The sequence below is a fragment of the Miniopterus schreibersii genome (genome assembly GCF_964146895.1).
Source record: "Miniopterus schreibersii genome assembly, chromosome: 14".
In the NCBI taxonomy this organism is placed as follows: domain Eukaryota; kingdom Metazoa; phylum Chordata; class Mammalia; order Chiroptera; family Miniopteridae; genus Miniopterus; species Miniopterus schreibersii.
The window spans coordinates 40,702,670-40,722,601 of record NC_138114.1 but is presented as its reverse complement, the minus strand read 5'-3'; the positions used below and the strand labels follow the sequence as shown (position 1 = coordinate 40,722,601).

Here is a 19,932-nt window from a genome sequence, read left to right as displayed (position 1 = left end):
ACGATAAAAGAATATTCAAAAAATGGGCCTATAACATGGTATTAATTATTAGGTAAAGTTAAATTCCTATCGCATTTCATTTGACAAAATAAATTCTATTTGATTAAAGGAAGATACTAATTAATTCACTCAACAAATATTTATGAGCACCAACTTTGTGCCAGTCACTGGGCTAGATAATAGAAATATATTGGTAAACAATGCAATGCAATTCCTGTGTAGTGGAAGGTAATGACATTAGGCAAGGGCTCACACAAGTATTATGAAGAAGTACAAGGCAATAAGAGTGTTCAAGAGTTAAATACAAAAACTGAAACTAGCCCGGCAGGGCGTGGCTCAGCAATTGAGCATCAACCTAGGATCCAGGAGATCGGGGTTCAATTCCCGGTCAGGGCACATGCCTGGGTTGCGGGCCGATCCCCAGCAGGGGGCGTGCAGGAGGCAGCCGATCAATGACTCTCATCATTGATGTTTCTATCTCTCTCTTTCCCTCTCCCTTCCTCTCTCTGAAATCAATAAAGATATATTTAAAAAACAAAACAAAACACAAAAAAAAACACTGAAACTATAATAGGTAGAATGTGACTTTAGGTGAAGAGAATGTGGTGAATGAGATTCATCAACATATTCTTAGCAAAAGAAAAGGATATGGAAGCAGAGCTGAAAAGTCTGAATACCAAGTGCCTTTAGAGGGAAGCACCAGTGAGAAACACGGTCTGAAATGCAGGCATCAGCTGGGTGAGAAAATAGGAAGGCCAATTCAGAGAGAAAACAGCAGAAGAAAATATTGAAGAACTAATACAATCATTTCCCAAAATCAAATGATATACTTTTCTAGATCAAAAGAACCTAACATAAGGAATAAAAGGAGACCCACACCCAGGGTTTTAGAAATAGGAACAAGGAGATTGTAAAAAATTTCTACTTCAAATACAAAGAACTGAGAATCTATATGGTACTAGACTATTCAAGATCAACACCCAAAATGAGAAGACAAAGAAACAAAGCCACCACATTCTGAATTAAAACAATTTCCGAACTAAAATTCTATATCCTGTCAAATCTTCAATCAAGAGTTAGTATAGAATAAAAATAGTTTCAGGTATGCAGGATCTAAAAAATTTATATCACAGGTGTCTTTTCCTAGGAGCCTTTGAAGGATTTTTATTTTAATACAAAATAAGAGAATAAATCCCAAGAAAGAAATGGACATGTTGTCCAGGAAAAAGAAGTCCAGAGAAAAGTGAAGTTCAAGAATGACAGTTGTGCCAGACTCCTAGAGAACAACCAATAAAGAATGAGAGAAGGGGACAGCAGGCTCTGAGAAGGATGTCTCTAGGAAGAGATAAAAATGGAACAGAAGAGCTATGTGTTTGATCATTGGGAAAACAGTATTCAGAGAGTTTTAAAAACTATATGTGGAGCTTGAGAAGAAATATGGATAGTAACGTAGAAAAAAACTAAGCATATTTTTTTTTAAAGGTAGGAATACGTGACTTGGTGGTGAATAATACTTAAGGTCTTAATAAGGTAAAGACTGCCCAGCTGGCGTGACTCAGCAGTTGAGCATCGACCTATGATCCAGGAGATCGAGGTTCGATTCCCCAATCAGGGCACATGCCTGGGTTGAAGGCTTAATCCCCAGTAGAGGGAGTGCAGGAGGCAGTCGATTAATGACTCTCTCATCACTGATGTTTTTACCTCTCTCTCTCCCTCTCCTTTCCTCTCTCTGAAATCAATAAAGACATATTTTTTAAAAAATGACAACAGCCAGCACAATAGCCATCTGCGTGAATGAATAAAAATTATACCTGTATTTTTATCAGATTGGCAAAAAATATATTTTCTGGTGTGCTGCAGAATTTTAGTAATTCATTTATGTGTGCCATGAGATGAAAAAGGTTCAAAATCATTGATGTAAAAGGATATCCTGGCCATATAGCTCAGTTGGTTAGAGTGTGGTCCCAATACACCAAGGTTGCAGATTAGATCCCCAGTCAGGGCACATACAGGAATCAACCAATTAATGCATAAATAGGTGGAACAACAAATCTCTCTCTCAATCAATTTTTTTCAAAAAAATTTTTAAATAAATAAAAGAGGATAGAAACTGGAAATGACTATACAGCTCCAAAATTAAGGACTATGATTTCTGGTTGTTAGGCATGCCAAGTGTTCCTACTTATTAACTGGAGCACAGTTTTAAAGCTGTAGCTCACACAGTACCTAAATGGTGGTTCTATTCCTAATGCTTATTGAATAGTCACTAATACTGGGATGAGACAGAGTATGAAGAAAGGAGAAGGGGAAGAGGACAACTGAAATTACCAAGAAATATAAGCAGGCCATGTCCTCACCTAAACTATATACTCAGTCAAAAACTAGAGAGGTAGTGCACTGGCAGGTGTAGCTCAGTTGGTTGGAGCATTGCTCCGTACACCAAAAGGTTGCAGGCTCGATCCCCAGTCGGGGCATGTAAGGGAAGGCAACTGGTCAATGTTCTCTCTTTCTCAAATCAGTAAGCATGTCCTCGAGTGAGGATTTAAAAGAAAACAACAAGAGACATAGAGAGGTGACGTAGAAAACTGAGGAGTACAAGCAATAAAGATTACCACTGCCCATGTTGCAGTAAACATAGGAAGCACTATTGCTGCATGAAGTGTGATCCCTATTCCAGGTTAGTTCTTTTCCATTGGTTCAGGGTACACAAGGTCTCTGCTTTGAAAGCAGTAACAAAACCAAGATCTTCCCAAGAATCTAGGCCTGGCTTTCTCACTACTCACTTTTTCAATTTCAGCAAAGGTAACTCCTTGATTTCTTTCTACCAGAATTAATCTCTTCCTTCTTGGTACTTCTAGAGAGATGTTGCTTTAGTATAGCATATTCTGGTTTATGGAACAGCTAACTGTAGTCTGTCAGCTCCTGGAGGCAGAGAGGGACAAAGCTTCTTTGCTTTTGTATTAATTACAGTGTCTAATTGAGGACCATGAACATAGTATTGCTCAACCAATGCTTTGAAATTAGTTGAAAAAGGTTACAGGGAAGTACTAAAGAAATCCATGACCCAATTTTCCTATCAAAGATTTCATTTCCAGGAAAAATTGGTAAAAAGTAATGTTTACAAGGAATAGAGCATGAACAAGGAATAGTTGCCCTCCATATGCCCACCATTAGTTTGCTTCCTAATCCGGTGAAAGCAAAGATGTACCTTGTCCTGTGGAGATCTGAGGCTTGGCTAGGCTCATCTTAGTGGTCTCCTAATGGTGAAATAAGGGCCAAGGCACAAGGAAATGCTTGTTCCTATTGTTCTTGTGCATATAGTTCTTCCTAGTCAGTGCTTACTTTGTCAGGACCAAGAAAGTAGTTCTGAATATGTACTCCAGAGGCCTGTACAAGAGTAAAATACTGTGGGTGCTAATGAGGAGGAATTGTGCCACTGGGCAAATGAAAGATTTCATGACTTGAAAGCAGGCTCCTTGTATTGTGGAGGCCGGGTTATTTGCCCAGTTTTATGGAAGTGAGACTACACCATGGGTCACTCAGAAGCTTCATGAAGCTTCATGTTCTTCTGAGTACACACAAATCCAGACTTCAGTTAGTACTCTTCTTTTCCTGAAATAAGAAAGTGATTTATGAGGTGTGGGCCCTTACATGAAAGAAAACAAAACCGGCCTCTGTGTGGGCCTGTAAAATTCTTGTGCCATCTCGGTGGTGTGGGTTACAGGAGAAGATGGAGAGGGCTAGCTGGCCCTCCCTTGCTGGGGCTCAGCTGCCCCAAATACTTGTGATATTGTGGGTTATTTATGAGCTTGTCTGGGCTAGGATTCACTACCCTACACCCTGGTAGGTGAAGATTTGTAGGCCGAATGTAGAAGCCTTCATTAATCTTCCTGGTCTTGTTGAGGATTTCTTGCCGGCCAGAGATCCTGTTGGAGAACGGACTGGCCTTTCCCACTGAACTGCAACGGCTCAGATTAATATTAATCCCTTTAATGCTGCAGTTCATGATATAGTCATTAGGTGACTTGGAAGTAATCCTGTCCACCTAACTAGTGTGATTTATTAAATACACATGGAGAGCGAGTCTGAATACAGCCAGGCAGAATCAGCAGCAAATAAATACCTCTCTGTATCTGTATTAATGCTGGTTGATTGGGACACAGTTGCAGGCTGGGCTGGGGAGAAACAAGGGCAAAAGGAGGCAGCACTCTCTAATTAACAGCATTTGCGCGCCCTTCGCCTTTAAGTGGCAGAAACTATAAAAACTCTAAAGACATAGGCCCAAACTAAGAAGGAAGAAATCCCTTAAACATGTTAATTATTTGAATGACTTTCCTACTACACTTTTTCTTCCTTTATGTTTTAAGAATAACTGTTGAAATAGAACTTTTTCTATGACTTAACTCGCTTAGATTCTTTGAGTTCTTAATTAGTAGACACCTGAGGCAGGACATTGGGTACACTGATATATCTTCTCTCCTGGCTTCAGGGCTTAAATTTTTCTTTTTTAAAGGGGCAAGGAGGTAGAGCAGCCAAGCCTGCCAGATAACAGTTCTCTTCTTTGATATCCTTGCCCAAGCTAACAGAAGCATAATTTCTTTTGTAAATAATAGAAGTTTATCATTTTCTTTTCTCAAACCTCCTTTCCTCTCCCTCTTTGCTCTTTTAGCAGAGATGGCATTACTATAAAAAACATCTACCTAGCTGGCTTCGCTTAATCAGGCAAGTCTGACATTTGTGAAACCTCTCATTAACCTTTTCCCCAAAGAGCACAAAATGGCTTCTCCTCCATCTCCCCTCCCAATACAGCCACCTCAAAATTTAGGCTGCTTTCCATTACCATTGGCAGGCTGTTCTCAGGGATGTAACTTCTCTAAACTTTCACTCTTGGCCAACAGTCATTGGTCCCATATGGAGGGCAACTATTCCTTGTTCAATGATGAGTCACTGATCGGCTGCCTCCTGCATGCCCCCTGCTGGGGATCGAGCCCACAACCCCGGCATGTGCCCTGACCCGGAATTGAACTGAGATCTCCTGGATCATAGGTTGATGCTCAATTGCTGAGCCACGCCCGGCCGGGGTCTCACTGATGTTTCTGTCTCTCCCTCTCTCTGAAGTCATAAAAAAAATTTATTTTTCTAAAAAGTGGGGTTCACTCAAGCTCTTCATTAAGTAAAGGAGGAGCTGGGGGAACTGTTAAGGCTGGATCTCTATTTTTCAGTTAAGATGCAAGGGGAAAAAACTCTCATTTGCTGGGAAAATGCCCTGATAAGCTAGGGAACCTATAAACTCTCAGTTCCACTGGAGAGTTCAACTTAGGGAAATTCACAGGGCACAGGAATTGTTGGTTCTACAGCCAACAAAGATAGTTCACATGAGTGGGAACTGAAGAAAATTAAACCCATATCCACAATTCATGTTTTCCTGATAGCCAGGCTGGTTAGCATGAAGTTCCCAAGGGACTGATAGGGTTAAGTGATAGGGGCTTTATCACCCTAACCAAACTAAAGCCCAGAAGCTCCCATCATGCCTCATTCCCCACAAGACAGATACTTAGGACAGCAGTATGAGTCCATCCTGGAGAAAAAGATGGGAAGTGCAGGAACTTTTCTTGATAGTTACAAAAGGCTCAATTCTCTCTCTCTGCCTACATTCCCTATACAATTTCTTCACCTTCCTATCCCCTGCAGTCTCTCTCCTGGTTCCAAGAAAATTAACCACCCCACACAGAAGAGTCCAAAACCCTCTTTTTAGCCAATCAGCCCAGCTTAAGGCTCAAGCCAGTGGCCTCATGACAGCTAAGGTCATTCATTAATCAGAAGTGTTACCATGCTAAGATCATGTGTATATACCACAGCAATCTGCTTAGAGCTTCAGCCCCAAAACAGAATGACTAGGAGTATTTATAGTACCTAAGAGCTCCTCTGTCTCTTGCCAGACATTCCTGTCCTTCTAACAAATAACTCCTCAAACCATTAGAGGAAAGATGCTCACCAGACATAAGGAACCTGTGTTGCATAAGTCTATGGGACAGGGACTTCTATAAGCAGTAGCAAACTGTCTTTCCTCAAAACAATCTAAAAAAGAGCACCCTGCACACTGCTGAGTCCCCAGGCCATCATGTATACAGGGACAGTGACATCCAGCGAGATGCATCAGGCTTCAGGAATGCTGAAGTCTACATATTTGCCATTCAACACCAAAATGGCTTTTCAAGTTCAATCAGCTATAAATGTTGCTTTGTTTTAATTTTCCACTGAACTTCCTGGAACCTATTATCCAACTGTCAGGGATGTATATTTAGCAAGAGCAACATGGCCTCTTTGCCGCTGCCCCACTGCCCATGTCACCTCTAATAAACAGAAAATCAACCTCTTCCTCAATCTGCAACTTGAGGCTGATAAAGAAGAGTCTTGGTGTAGAGGCCACAAACTGACCCCCCCCAATTGTTACCTGCAAACCCCAAAACCTCTCCTACGTTAATGCTACTACAAGGTTTTCTACCAGTCCTAGGAAAAAGCCCTAGTTCTTATACTCACCAGAATATAATCATGTATGTATGCTTCTATTTTAGGGGAGGCCAGTAGTAGGAAAGACCTAACAAAGACCAGAAATCTAACACAGATTAACAGAAGTCTCAACCAATACAATAGCGACTTTGAAATACTCAATGCTAATATATATTTATTAGGGAAGATTTGAAAAACTAAAATCAGGGTTAAGAAGAATAAGCAGTGCAAGTGTACTTTAATTTCATATCAGGAGGCTAGTTTGAAAATATAACCTCTTCTTGGCAACAGAATACCAGGCACAATTTTTTTCATTCTGTCAGGATGCTTTGCCTTTTTTTGGGGTACCAAATTACTTTATTTGAAGGAACGGTACAAATGAAAGACATAAGTGGATAATTTGGTACAAGTTATAGAAAAGGTAAAGGTAACTCCAACATGTAGGTACTGCTCTGGTGACCAGGAAGTCACCCCATGGCTATGGGAAGCCAGCCCAAGGCTCAGCTCTCATCACTGTCTCCCGGGGTGTGCTTGTCAAAGAGATACACTGCCATGCCAGTTTCAGGGGCCCCCAACCTGCACAAGTTGGTTGCGTGGTCACCCAATTCTTTGATGGATTTCACCTGCTCGTTCAGGTAGTGAATCTCAATGAAGTCACACAAATGAGGGTCATTTTTGTCAGCGGCCAGTTTGCGCAAGTCCGTTAGAGACTGATACACGCTTTTTTCCAAGTGTAATGCATACTCCATTGCAGTCAGCCCGTTGTCCCAGTCGTCCTGGTCTGGTTTCTTGATATCCTGAAGGTAGATCTGGCCACCTCATTGGTTCTGCAGCTTCATCAGTTTCTCAGCATGTTCCCTCTCCTCATGGGATTGGTGAAGAAAATATCTGGCAAAGTTCTTCAAAGCCACATCATCTCGGTCAAAGCAGTAAGACATGGACAGGTAGACGTAGGAAGTGTAGAGCTCCAGGTTGATCTGGCGGTTGATGACGGCCTCCGAGTCCTGGTGGTAGTTCTGTACACTTGCAAGGTGGACCTGGTCGTGCTCATGCTGGCGGCTAAGGTGAGGAGGCTGCAGCGCTGGAGCGGTAGCGAGGGGCCTTGGGGCTGTCGGATGCACTGTGAGGAGCTGGTGGGAGGCTGGATCTGGGCTGCTGGCGAGGATGGGTGGAGCGCCGGGTTCCACCCAAGCACTGCTGAAGCAGGAAACCACGGAGACTCTCTGCGAAGACTGTCTGCTTTGCCTTTTTGAGCTACTAACACCTTTTACTCTGACATCAAACAGTAACAACAGACTAGATTTGAATGAGAAATATGTGTACCCTACCACTTTTCCAATTCACCACTTCTATCAACTACGAATTCACCTAAATCCCATAACTATCCACATGACTTCTTTCCACTTTCAAAATATCCAACACAGCTCCTAAAGCCCAACAGAAAAGATAAGGCCTATATATATTTAAAATATTTTCCTAAATTAAACAAATGTAAACCAAGAATCATAAAATGAGATTTTTCTATAACCCAGAAACACAGAATAAATTAAACTAGAATTGAAGGAATTTCTAAGCCTAACTCAGTATCACCAAATTAGCTTCTGATTAAAGCTTTATGACCACAGATCTAGAATAGGGAGACAATTCAGAACAAAATGTATCTTTACTTTTCGTTCCACAACTAATAATGAATCAAGTTCCAGATCCATAAACAAAGACATGTAAAAAATCATAACTAGAAAGACTAAAAAATTCTCAAAAGAATTAAAAAAGGCAATCTAATCTGAATATAGCACACCAGAGCTGCTTATCAGCCATGGAATGTGGGCAAGCAATATCTTACAAATGAGGATAGTGAGGCAAAACTAAAAAAAAAAGTCACAAAGTGAGCTGCCTAAAGAGAAAGAGCAAGTTTCACATTTACAATCTCTGGAGGCTGACTTTTGACAGGGTAAAATCAGTGTTATCAGGGGAAATAGTAGACCTCCTCTTGCCATTTCATTTCAGTGATCTTACACTCATTTCCCCAAAGGCCATTTTATCAGTGCTGATGAACAAAATAATATATACCCTTGCATCCAAAGATTTAACATTTACTATTTCAACTATTTAAGAGTGACTCTGCCCTGGCTGCACAGCTCAGTTGGTTAGAGCATTGTCCTGATACGCCAAGGTTGTGGGTTCGATCCCCGGTCAAGGCACATACAAATAACCAATACACAAAGAGGTAGAACAACAATCCCTCCTTCAATAAATAAAAAACAAACAAACAGAATTCCAACTGCTAATAAAAATAGAGTGACTCTGAAGATCCAAGATATGAATTGTAATTAATAACTTTTCTGAGACAATAATTTGAATACTGCTCTAAGGCTAATTTTTAGCAGTAGGTTATTTAGCTTTTGAGTGAGCCTGGATAATTGCTCAGCATCTGCACATTTAAGCCCATCCTCCACATTTGAGGAAACCATTAAGTTAATGTACATTACATCATCAAATATACAGCTTAATGAATTTTTACAAACTTAACCACCCATGTAACCACAACCCAGAACACTACCAGGACCTAGAAGTCCCTATCATGACTTTTTCCAGTCACAATCCCTCCAAAGGTAACCATAATCTTGACTCCTAATACCACTTATTTGCTTTGCATAATCAATGAAAAGTATTTAATATATAAATGGTATCATATAGTATGGACTCCTTTATGTTTGGCTCCCTTTGCTCGATATTACACTGAAAAATTTCATTTGTGTTGTAGTATGTTGTAGTTCACTAAATTCTCCTTGCTGTGTAGTATTCCATTGTGAGAATATACATTTTACTTATCCATTTTACTTCTGATAGACATTTGGGTAGTTTCCCCTTTTTGACTTCTGTGAACAGCACTGCTCCTATACACATCTTTTGGTGAACATGCATCAATCCCTAGGGATATACCCAATAGGAATTTATACAGGGTACGGGTGTATTGGCTCATTTTAGTCATTCTGCTCCATGTGTAGTAGTATTCCATTGTGGCTTTGAGTTTCTCTAATGACTAATGAAGTTGACAGTCTTTTCTTATGTTTACTGACTATTCAGATATCTTCTTTTGTGAGGTATCTGTTCAAGTCTTTTGTCCATTTTTCTTTGGGAAAAACTGGCCCTTTTCTTATTGATTTATACAAGTTCTTATAGAGACTTTTTTGTTTGCCAAGTTTGGTGATTTGTGAATATTGCTAGAAATATTCCTCTCAAAAATCAGGAGTGTACTGTATTCCATACGTCTCTATCATTCTCTGGATAAAACTCAAGTCCAGCTAAGCTCATATTCTGATTTTTAACAAGCAGTTCCAACCTCTGATTCTATCATCCTGAGGCCCTTGGCATCTAAGAATAGCAGGAGGCACTAACTTGCCAGGTCCCAATAAGAGCTGCAAATCATCTTCCCAATATAACAGGCACAAAGTGTGGGGAAAGAGGAAGAGAGAAAGCAATACTTTTCCTGGGATGAAAGTCCCTACAGCACACAGGCCTGATTAGTAAATGGAAATTCTAGATAGCCTCTGAATAGAATCCTTTTCCACCTTTCAAATAATTTGCAGCTTAATGTCAGCTAAACTTAGTAACTTCTCCCATTTGTCCATGGCAAGGAGATTCTTGGCTGGCTTTCCATGGTCATTACAGGACTTTTCATAGATCCCTGAAATATGATGTGGCCATCAAAATGTCAGCACTTACCTGCTGCCCACACTCTGGATGTATGGTCTATCTCTCAGGTCAGTGACTGATAACATGAGGAAACAAGACTAGTTTCAGATCTGATTCAAGAACAAACACCTGGTAATTCCCATGTTCTTGATAATGTAAACTAATAATAAAGATAATAACCAACTCCTTGACCACATTGAGAACTATCTAAAGTGACAGTACCTCCAGAGCAATCACATAACAATGGAAGAAGCAGCATTAATAGAATCCAAGCAGCGCAACAGCAGTAATTCTGCTGACAAAAATTACCATGCTCAGAAACCTATAATGATTTCCCACTTCTAAATGAATTAAGGCAAATAACAGAATTTTAGAGAAATACCATGAGACTGCATGGTATGTTTTTAGAGAATTTTGTGAGTGTACGTATTGAAACTCAAGTCAAGAGAAGTTAAGTCACTTACTTAAGATCACACACATAATTATGACAAAGGCCAGTCTGCATCTCAAGTCTTCAGATTTCCAGTTAGGTCTCTTTTCATTATACCTAGTGGCCTCCCTCAGCTGGCAGTTTAGGCCCTCCATAACATGAATCCAACCTACCTATCACCCTTCTCTCCCAATGGATTCCTTGCTCTTGCCCACACCCTGGACTTTCCTACCTCCATCCTTTCGGCAGGAATGCTCACCTTTTACTCTTTATCTGTCCAAAACAGTACCTGACACTCACTAAATGTGATTATTTTTGTATTCCACAAAGCACTCAAAAGTGTCTGGCATACAGAAGACATTCAATAACAATTTATTGAAATGACCTTTAGAAGAGAAACATAGTTGAAAGGACTTCAACTTCTACAGCTAAGAATGTGATATTGTCCATAATTAGAATTGCAGTGGTACTTCTTAATACTATTTCACTGAGGTGACCAAGTTTAAAGCTAACACCTCCTCAGGTATGTGGAACCAAGAACGCCAATTCATAGAGAAAAGGAAGCCTTAACATCAGTATTGGGAGGAAACTAGGGATCACAGGATAGTTCCATCATTTTATAGGTGAAAGAAAATAAAGCACAGAAAGGTAAAGTTACTTGCCCAAGTTACAGAGATTTAGAATGTGCCTTTCAGATGCTGATGAGATTCTGCTTCCTGAATTCCAGTGTCATTAGCTAAAATGAATAATTATTGCAGACCAGTAAGTGCTACAAAGACTAATAAGTAGTAACTAGTGTAGCACCAGTAAGTGCTAGAAAGACTAATAAGTAGTAACTAGTGTAGCAGGTATTGTAAAGTCACAGTCCTTTTTACTATCAATTCAACTTCCTTTGATTCAGGTTCTGAGCTCTGGTACAAGATAACCAACTTACATCATGGAAAGGTCAAGGTTCTACTTTAGGGTCTCTTTTTCACTGTTAGTACAGCTACAATGGCACTTTGACCTTAACTTTTTTTTTTTAGCTCTTGAATAATGCTTGCCCTCCTACTGTCACTGTCTAATCCAGAGACTTGCTGGCAGGAGGAAATGGCTCTGGAAGCCACAGCTGTTATACAGACCAGTTACCATCTTCCAAGTACGAGAACCACTTCCAGCTCCTTCTTTAATCAGTTTGCTCAATCAAAATTTCAGATGTAATCTGAAGCCAGTAAAAGGAGCTGTGGTTTCCAAGACCAAAACTGTTCTGTTGAAGAATAATAGCAAGGGAACTGTATACACAGCCACAAAAGAAACCTGCTGCAAGATACTCCAGAAATACTAGACTTAATTTTCCCCTACCTTCCAGAAGGCCTCAAGTCCCTTGCTGAGTCATGTGAAAACACATACTCTATCTGACTCATGGTTACTCATTTTTCTCACTGTTTACTAATTGTACCCATGCAGATGGTGTGACAGCTTATTCCATCGTCCTTTCAATGAATGTCACTAAATTTAATATCATACTTTTAATAATAAAAATAACAATAAAACAATAATTTAGTCATTGTGTACTACATACCAGATACTGTGATAAACACTTTAGTTACAGTATCTTATTTTTAATTTTCACAATGATCTTATGAGAAAAGTTTTATTACTATCCCCATTTTTACTTTTACCTTATTTTCTAAAATGAATATACGGTAAGTTCACTTTTTTGTGTGTGTGTACTTCTCTATTAATTTTAACATATAAACAAAGTCATGTAACCACCACCACAATGAGGATACAGAACAGTTCCATCACCTCAAACATTCTCTCTACTGCCCCTTTTTGTAATTACACCTTGTCCCCACTTCTAGCCCCTGGCAATCATAATCTGTTCCTTGTCTTCACAGTTTTGCCTTTTCCAGAATGCCATATAACTGAAATCATTCATTCGGCATAACAGTTTTGAGATTCATCCAAGCACTTACATGTATCAATAGTTTATTCCTTCTTATTACTGACTAGTATTCCATACTGTACTCATTTTACAGATAAGGCAGCTGAGGCTCAGAAAGTTTAAGTAACCTACTGAAGGTCACCAAGGTGGGGCCAGTATTCAAACCCAAGTCTGTATGGCTCTAGAATACATACTCTTAACCACTCTGCTATACTGCCTCCTATTAGCCTAGGCTCTCAGAAGAGCAGTCCATAATCCTAATTTAAATATAAAGGGCTCTTTTGGAACAACAGAATAAATGAGTTTCATATTTACCAAAAAAGAGATTGAGAATAGTTTGTCAATATTTCTAGAAATTATTCCAAAGCTCTTAAGGGAACATGATATTGAGATAAGAGCAGGAGCTATCATCAGTGAAACAGGCTTAAGGTTTAGAATCCCAGTTCTGCCACTTACTAAAGTTCAGACCTTACACAAGTTCTTAACTTTTTGAAACCTCAGTTTCCTCTTCTATAAAATAAGGGTAATATTATGTTGAAATATTCTTGGAAGGATTAAATGAGATGATATAGGTAAAGTTCCTGACACCTAATAATATTATTGTGTCCCATATTGAATAGAGCCAATAAAGTCATGACAAACAAAATATCTACTAAATATACAAGTCAGTATCCTTTAAGCTCTGAAAGATGTAAAAAGCATGGCCCCTAAATACAAGAAGCATATATTCTAGTTCAAGAGACGATTATTTTCCTAAAAATAGAGTCAAGCCCTAGCGGGTTTGGCTCAGTGGTTCGGCCTGCGAACTGAAGAATCCCGGGTTCAATTCCAGCCAAGGGCATGTACTTCGGTTGCAGGCTTGATCCCTGCCCAGACCGGGGCTCAAGCAGGAGGCAACCACTCGATGTGTCTTTCTCTCTTTCTCCTCCCACCCATCTGCCCTGGGGCCTTCTACTCTCTTTGAAAAGTAATAGAAAAAAATATCCTTGGGTGAGGATTAAATTAATTAATTAATTAAATAAAAATAGAATCAATGCCATTATATATTAAATTAAATTATGTGGCTGGATCTATAAATAAAATATAGAGATAAACATAATTTTAGCCAATAGCTTTAATTTTCTATTTAATCTTCTTAAAAATCAGGATGAAGACTCAGGTGTGTAATCTACCTTCTTCTAGTCTAGAACAGTTCCTAGGCATAGGTAAGGGCAAAGTATTTACTAGTCGATATCTAGAATGTATTCTAAAAACTATTAGTTCCAACTCTTTCATTCCAGGTATCTGTATCAATTTCAAAATGGTATTTATCCTAATAACTTTTGACACCTGAAAGGGAGAAAAATACATAAAAGCCTGAGTTCTATGACACTTAGTAAGTGACTGGTTCTTTAGAAAAACAGGGTATGCTTCAAAAGGGTTATTGAACTAAAATCTAAAAAAGAACTCAAATTCTCTGCCAAAAGGAATTCTGTAAGATCATTTCCTTCCCTTCTGTCTCTGTTTGGTCTTAGTGGGAAAATATATAAACAAACAAGTGTAGGGTAGGAAGATAATAAATAGGAGAATAAGCTGGAATGGGGAGAAGACTATTAAAATCTATCTACAAGAGTCATTTTACTTTCTTCTGGAGCTTTCTATAAATCTTCTTCCCTCAATGTTTACTATGTGCATCTTTGCCAGTACAGCAATAACTCTTTGAAAGTCAGCTCACATTTATTAGGCTTTTAAATTAAGCACGTAAATAAAACATATAAAATAAGGCTGTCCAAATCCTTATTTCCCAACTTGACCTGGTAGCAAAACGTAGGCACAGCTCTACAGCAAAGCACTTTACCAAGGCTGTCACAGCTTCTTAGCAACATATTCCCCACAGTTGGCAAGTGTGTATATCTATGTTACTGGTTTAGTGCTTTAGGAGTTGGAGAAAATAGTTAAAATAATTTTTTTTTTAAGTTAAAAGTCCAGCCCTAGCCGGTTTAGCTTAGTGGTTAGAGAGCTAGCCCCCGGACTGGAGAGTCCCAGGTTCAATTCCAGCCAAGGGCACATACCTAGGTTGTAGTCTCCATCCCTGGCCCCAGTTGGGGCATGTGAAGGAGGCAACCAATTGGTGTGTGTGTGTGTCTCTTTTTCCCTTCCACTCTCTCTGAAAAGCAATGGAAAAAATGTCCTCAGGTCAGAATAAAAAAATATTAATAATACAAATAAAATAAAAGTTAAAAGTCCACACACAGAAATAGTTTTTAGTGGGAGTGAAATCTCACTTGTAGATCAAATAGAACCAAGGGGTTCATTTTTCCAGTCCGGCCTCAGCTAAAGTTTTACGTTTATCATTTGCCTAAGCTCTGCAATTCCTTATCATTCTAAGAAATATAACTATCCCTAGGCCTAGATTTTCACCAGACTTTAAGGCTGAATGAATCTCTTATCCCTATCATCTTACAAAAAGAGAGAAGCCAAATCTTTAGCCAGTAGTCTAAAAACAAAGAGCTAAGATTAAGGAACAGAAAAACTGCCAGGCAAAATCATAACCCTTTTTTCTTATTTAAGTCAGTTGGGCAATTTTCTCATAAGAAGCAAGGGATATGGAATCAGGAGACCTGAGTTCTAGCTTTCCCCACTAATAAGTTGCATGACTGTGGTCAAATCATAACCACTCTGTGCTTTAGTTTCTTCTTCTCTAAAATGATAAGGCTGCAGCAGACTCAGGAATTACAAACTGAAGGCAAGGTAAAAAATCTGGGCTGATCCACAGATGTGTTTTGTTTGGTGTATGCTATGAGTTTTTTAAATAGAAATAAATGAATTTATTGAGAATAACTGAAACCACATTTTGGAACATGTTATTATTGACTACTTAAGAATACAAATAAATATTTAACTGAGTACTCAAGTAAATATTTAACAGAATACACTAGACAAATGAATATTTATAATAACAAATAGTTATTTAACTGAATATACTACTAAGGGTCTTGTGACAACCTTTAAACATTATAGGTAATAGAACTGCCTTTGTTCTAGCCTATTCTGGATTCTTTTCCTCATTCTACTACTCCTCTGCTAAGGTGACCAGGTTTTAAGCTATATAATTTTTTAACATTTATTATGAACATTTTCAAAATCATATAAAAGCAAATAGACTAGTATAATAAACTTCCATGTACCCCAAACCCATTCTCAATAATTAGCAACTCAGGACTAATCTTGTTTTTTATTATGCCCTCCAGCTCCCATATTATTTTGTAGCTAATCCTGTACATCATATCATTTTATCCATTTTGAACACAACCATATTCTCATTATCATTATATCTAAAAGAGTAATACTGCTTTAGTATCAAAGTTTTAGTTAGTGCTCAATTTGCAATTATTATACTTCTATAATTGTCATAAATTTTTGTTTTATGTTTGTTTGCATGAATCAGGATCCAAATAAAGTCCATATATTGCAACTGTTTGATGAGTGCAGTTAAAAACAGAGTTGAATAACTTTAGATGGAGGTAGCCTTCCAGTTTGCTACAGTCCACACTGCTCCCTATTTTTGTACTCATTTAAATTATCAGCTAGGTCCTTGATGTTTTTTGAGTTTGGATCTCTGGGGGATCTGAAGTCTCTTCCAGCTTTAAGATACCTTGATTCTTATAAACATTAACAGAGAGATAAAACAAATGAGTGAAACATCATACTTAAAACTTAAAAAACAAGAAGTAGCAACATAATTTTGTTACTTAGAAATGTCAAAGTAAATTCCAAAAGAGTCTGCTAAAAGAGAGGAAAGGGGTTGCCTCTTAGGAGTAGCATAGGATGAAAAAAGTAGGTATCGAGGGCTACTATTCCATATCCTCATGCCTACCTCATGGGATTGTTATAAAGCTTAATTGAGGTATATTTCTATATTTTCATATAGAAATATATAAAATGTAAGGTATTTTAATGAGTAAAATTTTAAAAATAAAAAAATATTCACTTGAAACTCAGGCAATGTTAATCCACTTTCAAGTATGATTGAAAAATTTAAAAGATACAAAGATCTTGAAATTATCCATTATAAAATTACATAACAAGTTTGAAGCACAGTTTATCTGAAAAATGACCTAACTGGACAATAGTAGGACAAAGGGAAACTGAAAAGTCAGACTACCTCAAAATGCATAGAGGTAAAAAGTGTGCATATTTCCTTCTTTAAGTTACATTCTATAATATTCCAACATCAAAATTTTCATTACAAATAAAGTGCAGTGACATTCATATACAATAGAATCCCTCTGAAAGTATTTCCAAACTGTGAGAGGACAATGGACCCAAAGAATCTTAGGACTTTAGGGATGTTAGAGACTTTTCTCATTTTAGAAAAGAAAATTGACAGCCCAGAGCCAACACTAGAAACTAGGACCTTAGAAAACGTTCTAAAAGTCTGGATCTCTAAATCTGTGCAGAGACAATGAGAATGATTAGGCATGACAGTCTGTAATAGAGGTTAAAAAAAAAAAAAAAGACAGCTCAACAGTGAAAAATATGACATGCTGGATTACTAGCTCCACCTTTCACATGGTCAATCTGTCCTGGGCATGGTGCCATGGCAAAGGGATACAGGGCCTTTCACTATTTAGAATTCCACTTTCTTACTTAGGAAGCTGGGTATCATATCCAGTTTAAAAAATTCCCAAACCCAGACTTTTCATTCAGTCATCTTACTCTAAGAGAAATGAGAAAACAAGAGGCAGAACTGACTCATATCAGAACTTTTCACTTTCTGAGAGCTGAAAACAGTATTTTCTCCAAAAATCCAATGCCTCCTCTTCATGGCCAAACAGTAAATAATTTGGGGAAGACAATAAAAGTGAGCTAATTCCTATTTCAAAGTACAAAGCTAAATTTTAATTATTTATAGATGTAGTATCAGCCTTGTCCTCATCTCCCCTCCTTACACCTTGGATTGCCTACTCTCCACACAGGGAGGCTCCCATGCACACTCTGAGCCAAAGGTTCTCATAGGACGTCTCATTCCTACATTCAAATGCAAATAAACGAGTTGATACTCAAGCATCTCTCTGTAAAAACTAAAAATACCTCTATCTACCTAGGTTTCAAATAGCCCACAGTAATGAGGCGGGGGGGGGGGGGGGGAACGACACACTGGCAATAAATATGAAAAGATAAAAGATAAAAAAGCATTATCCAGGTATGAAAGTAGCTAATACAAATCTGAAAGGACACTGTCTAATTTTTGTCAAATAAGTGACTAAAAATTAAGAACAGATCATTCACACAGGAAAATATCCAAAGAGTAAAACACTTAAGAAAATGCTAATAATTAAAGAAATGTAAGACAAATTATAAAGATATCATCTTGTCAGCTAAATTAGCAAAAATTTTAAAAGTTAGAAAACTCAGTATCAGATATAGCACAGCTATAAAACTCAATCATTCTACTAGTGGGGCTATTATTTCATGAAAATAATTAGAAAGAGAAATAATGTTATCAGTACAAAGATAATTAAAGTTCACTATCGGTGAAAATTTTTAAAAAATAGTTAACCTATATATGGCATTCTAATTTGATGTATTTTTATACTGCTGTTAAAGATAATAAATATGTAGGTAAATGGATGGAAAATTCTGTATTAAATTATGCTAAATGGATAAAAGGAACAAAAATAATGACTAATCTATTTAAATTATATGTATATAATGATAAGGATTAGAGGAGGTCAGAGAGTTAGGTAAATTGTGATTTTATGGAGAAATGTTTTCTGTTCTTGTTTGACTACTTTGTTACTTTTGTTTATAATCTTCTATAGACTTAAACACAATTTCAGATACTCTCTTGTTCTGTAAAGCCTAAGCCAAGAAAGCATTCAATGGATTTTCCCAGGTATAAATTTGCTACTAGGCCAGTCAATGGAAACAGGAATATGAGAACAGAGCTTACTCACAGTTTCTGGCTTTCCTAGGAAGCCAAAGATTCTCTGGAATTTTTGAGAAAGGAAACTAATTCTCCATTTTAATCCTGCAAGGGCCAAACAAGTTCAATTTCACAACGAAGGTTTCTGTTATCAGGTATAGAGTTTGGTATACATGAAGGTGGGGGGAAAATGTGAATGTAACAGCATGGCTTGCATAGTCACTGAACAGTTTCCCTGGTTAGCTTCAGGATCAACCTGTACATTCTTCATCACTGTGACTATAGACCTGCTTGTCCTACAAAAGTGAAGAATAGCAAATAACTCTTCAAGTTCCTTTCTGACTGATACACAAAGGACCAAATGAAACCATCAAGTAACAAACAAATAATTTAGTTTTAAAATATCTCCCATGTACAAGGCCTTTATCTCCATTTCAGAGCTCCTGGGTAGAATACAAGAAGAGCTCTCATATCATTATATATCTCAGTCTGGAAAATCAATGGTGGCCCCATAACTCTGGTCACGCTAGTCCTTTTGCCCCAAATTTTAGAGGTCAATGGTAAGAGGGTTGAGGAAACAGAAGATTACTTGAGTTCAACTGACGGGTTCTCATGAGGAAAGGGCTCCTTGAACCACCTGCTGCAGACCACCCCCCTCTAAAGGAAGAGACAAAGAGAAAGGGTGGAAAGAGAAAGAAAGCTTACTGGCTTGCTTTAGAAAAAAGAAAAATAGAAGGTTTTTATTAGTGCTTAAGGCTGAGATGGCAACGGAGGAGAAGGAGATTCACATGTTGAAACAATATTCACACATGTATTTGCCATATACACCCTGGATAATTTCAGAGACATGAAAGTTTGAGAAAAGGAAGGGGGGGGGCTGAGTGTGAGAATGTAATTTTTCATGGGGGGAAAAGTCAATCTTTAAGTCCAAGTGAATATCTGGAAGTTTCCAATTAACATTCTGTGTAGCCAGCCTCCAAGATGACTCCCAATGACAATGACCTTCGTGCAGTCTTCTCCCAAATTGTATCAGGGATGGTCTGGGTGACCAATATAATATGGCAGAAGTGATGGTAGGTTACTTCTGAGACTAGGTCAGAAAAGATAGTGTGGCTTTTGCACTTGTTCTTGGATTATTCGCCTAGTGGAAGCCAACTGCCATGTTGCAAGCAGTCCTATGGAGAGGCCCACATTGTAAGCAACTGAGGCCTCTGGACAACAGCCTGTGAGAAACTGAGACTTCTTACCAATAGCCACATGAGTGAGCTTTGGAATAGATCCTCCAGCCCAGAGAAGCTTTCAAATGGCTACACCCTGGGTAGACCGTCTTGAGTGACCCTAAGCCAGAACCATTAGCTAAGTGGCTCCCAGATTACTGACACTCAGGAACTGTATGAAATAATAAAACAATTTTTAAGCAGCTAAGTTTTAGGGTATTTTGTTATATAGTAATAGATAATA

At 38.3% G+C, this 19,932-nt stretch overlaps 1 protein-coding gene and 1 pseudogene across 14 annotated transcripts in view; both read right to left on the bottom strand.

The window, feature by feature from the left end:
• The window catches only part of GBF1 (golgi brefeldin A resistant guanine nucleotide exchange factor 1), a 103,575-nt gene that overhangs the window by 48,961 nt on the left and 34,682 nt on the right, over positions 1-19,932 (bottom strand). The window lies entirely within an intron of this gene.
• Positions 6,969-7,561, bottom strand: LOC308567231 (ferritin heavy chain pseudogene; annotated as a pseudogene). The gene has a single exon. The product of its transcript is annotated as a ferritin heavy chain pseudogene (transcript).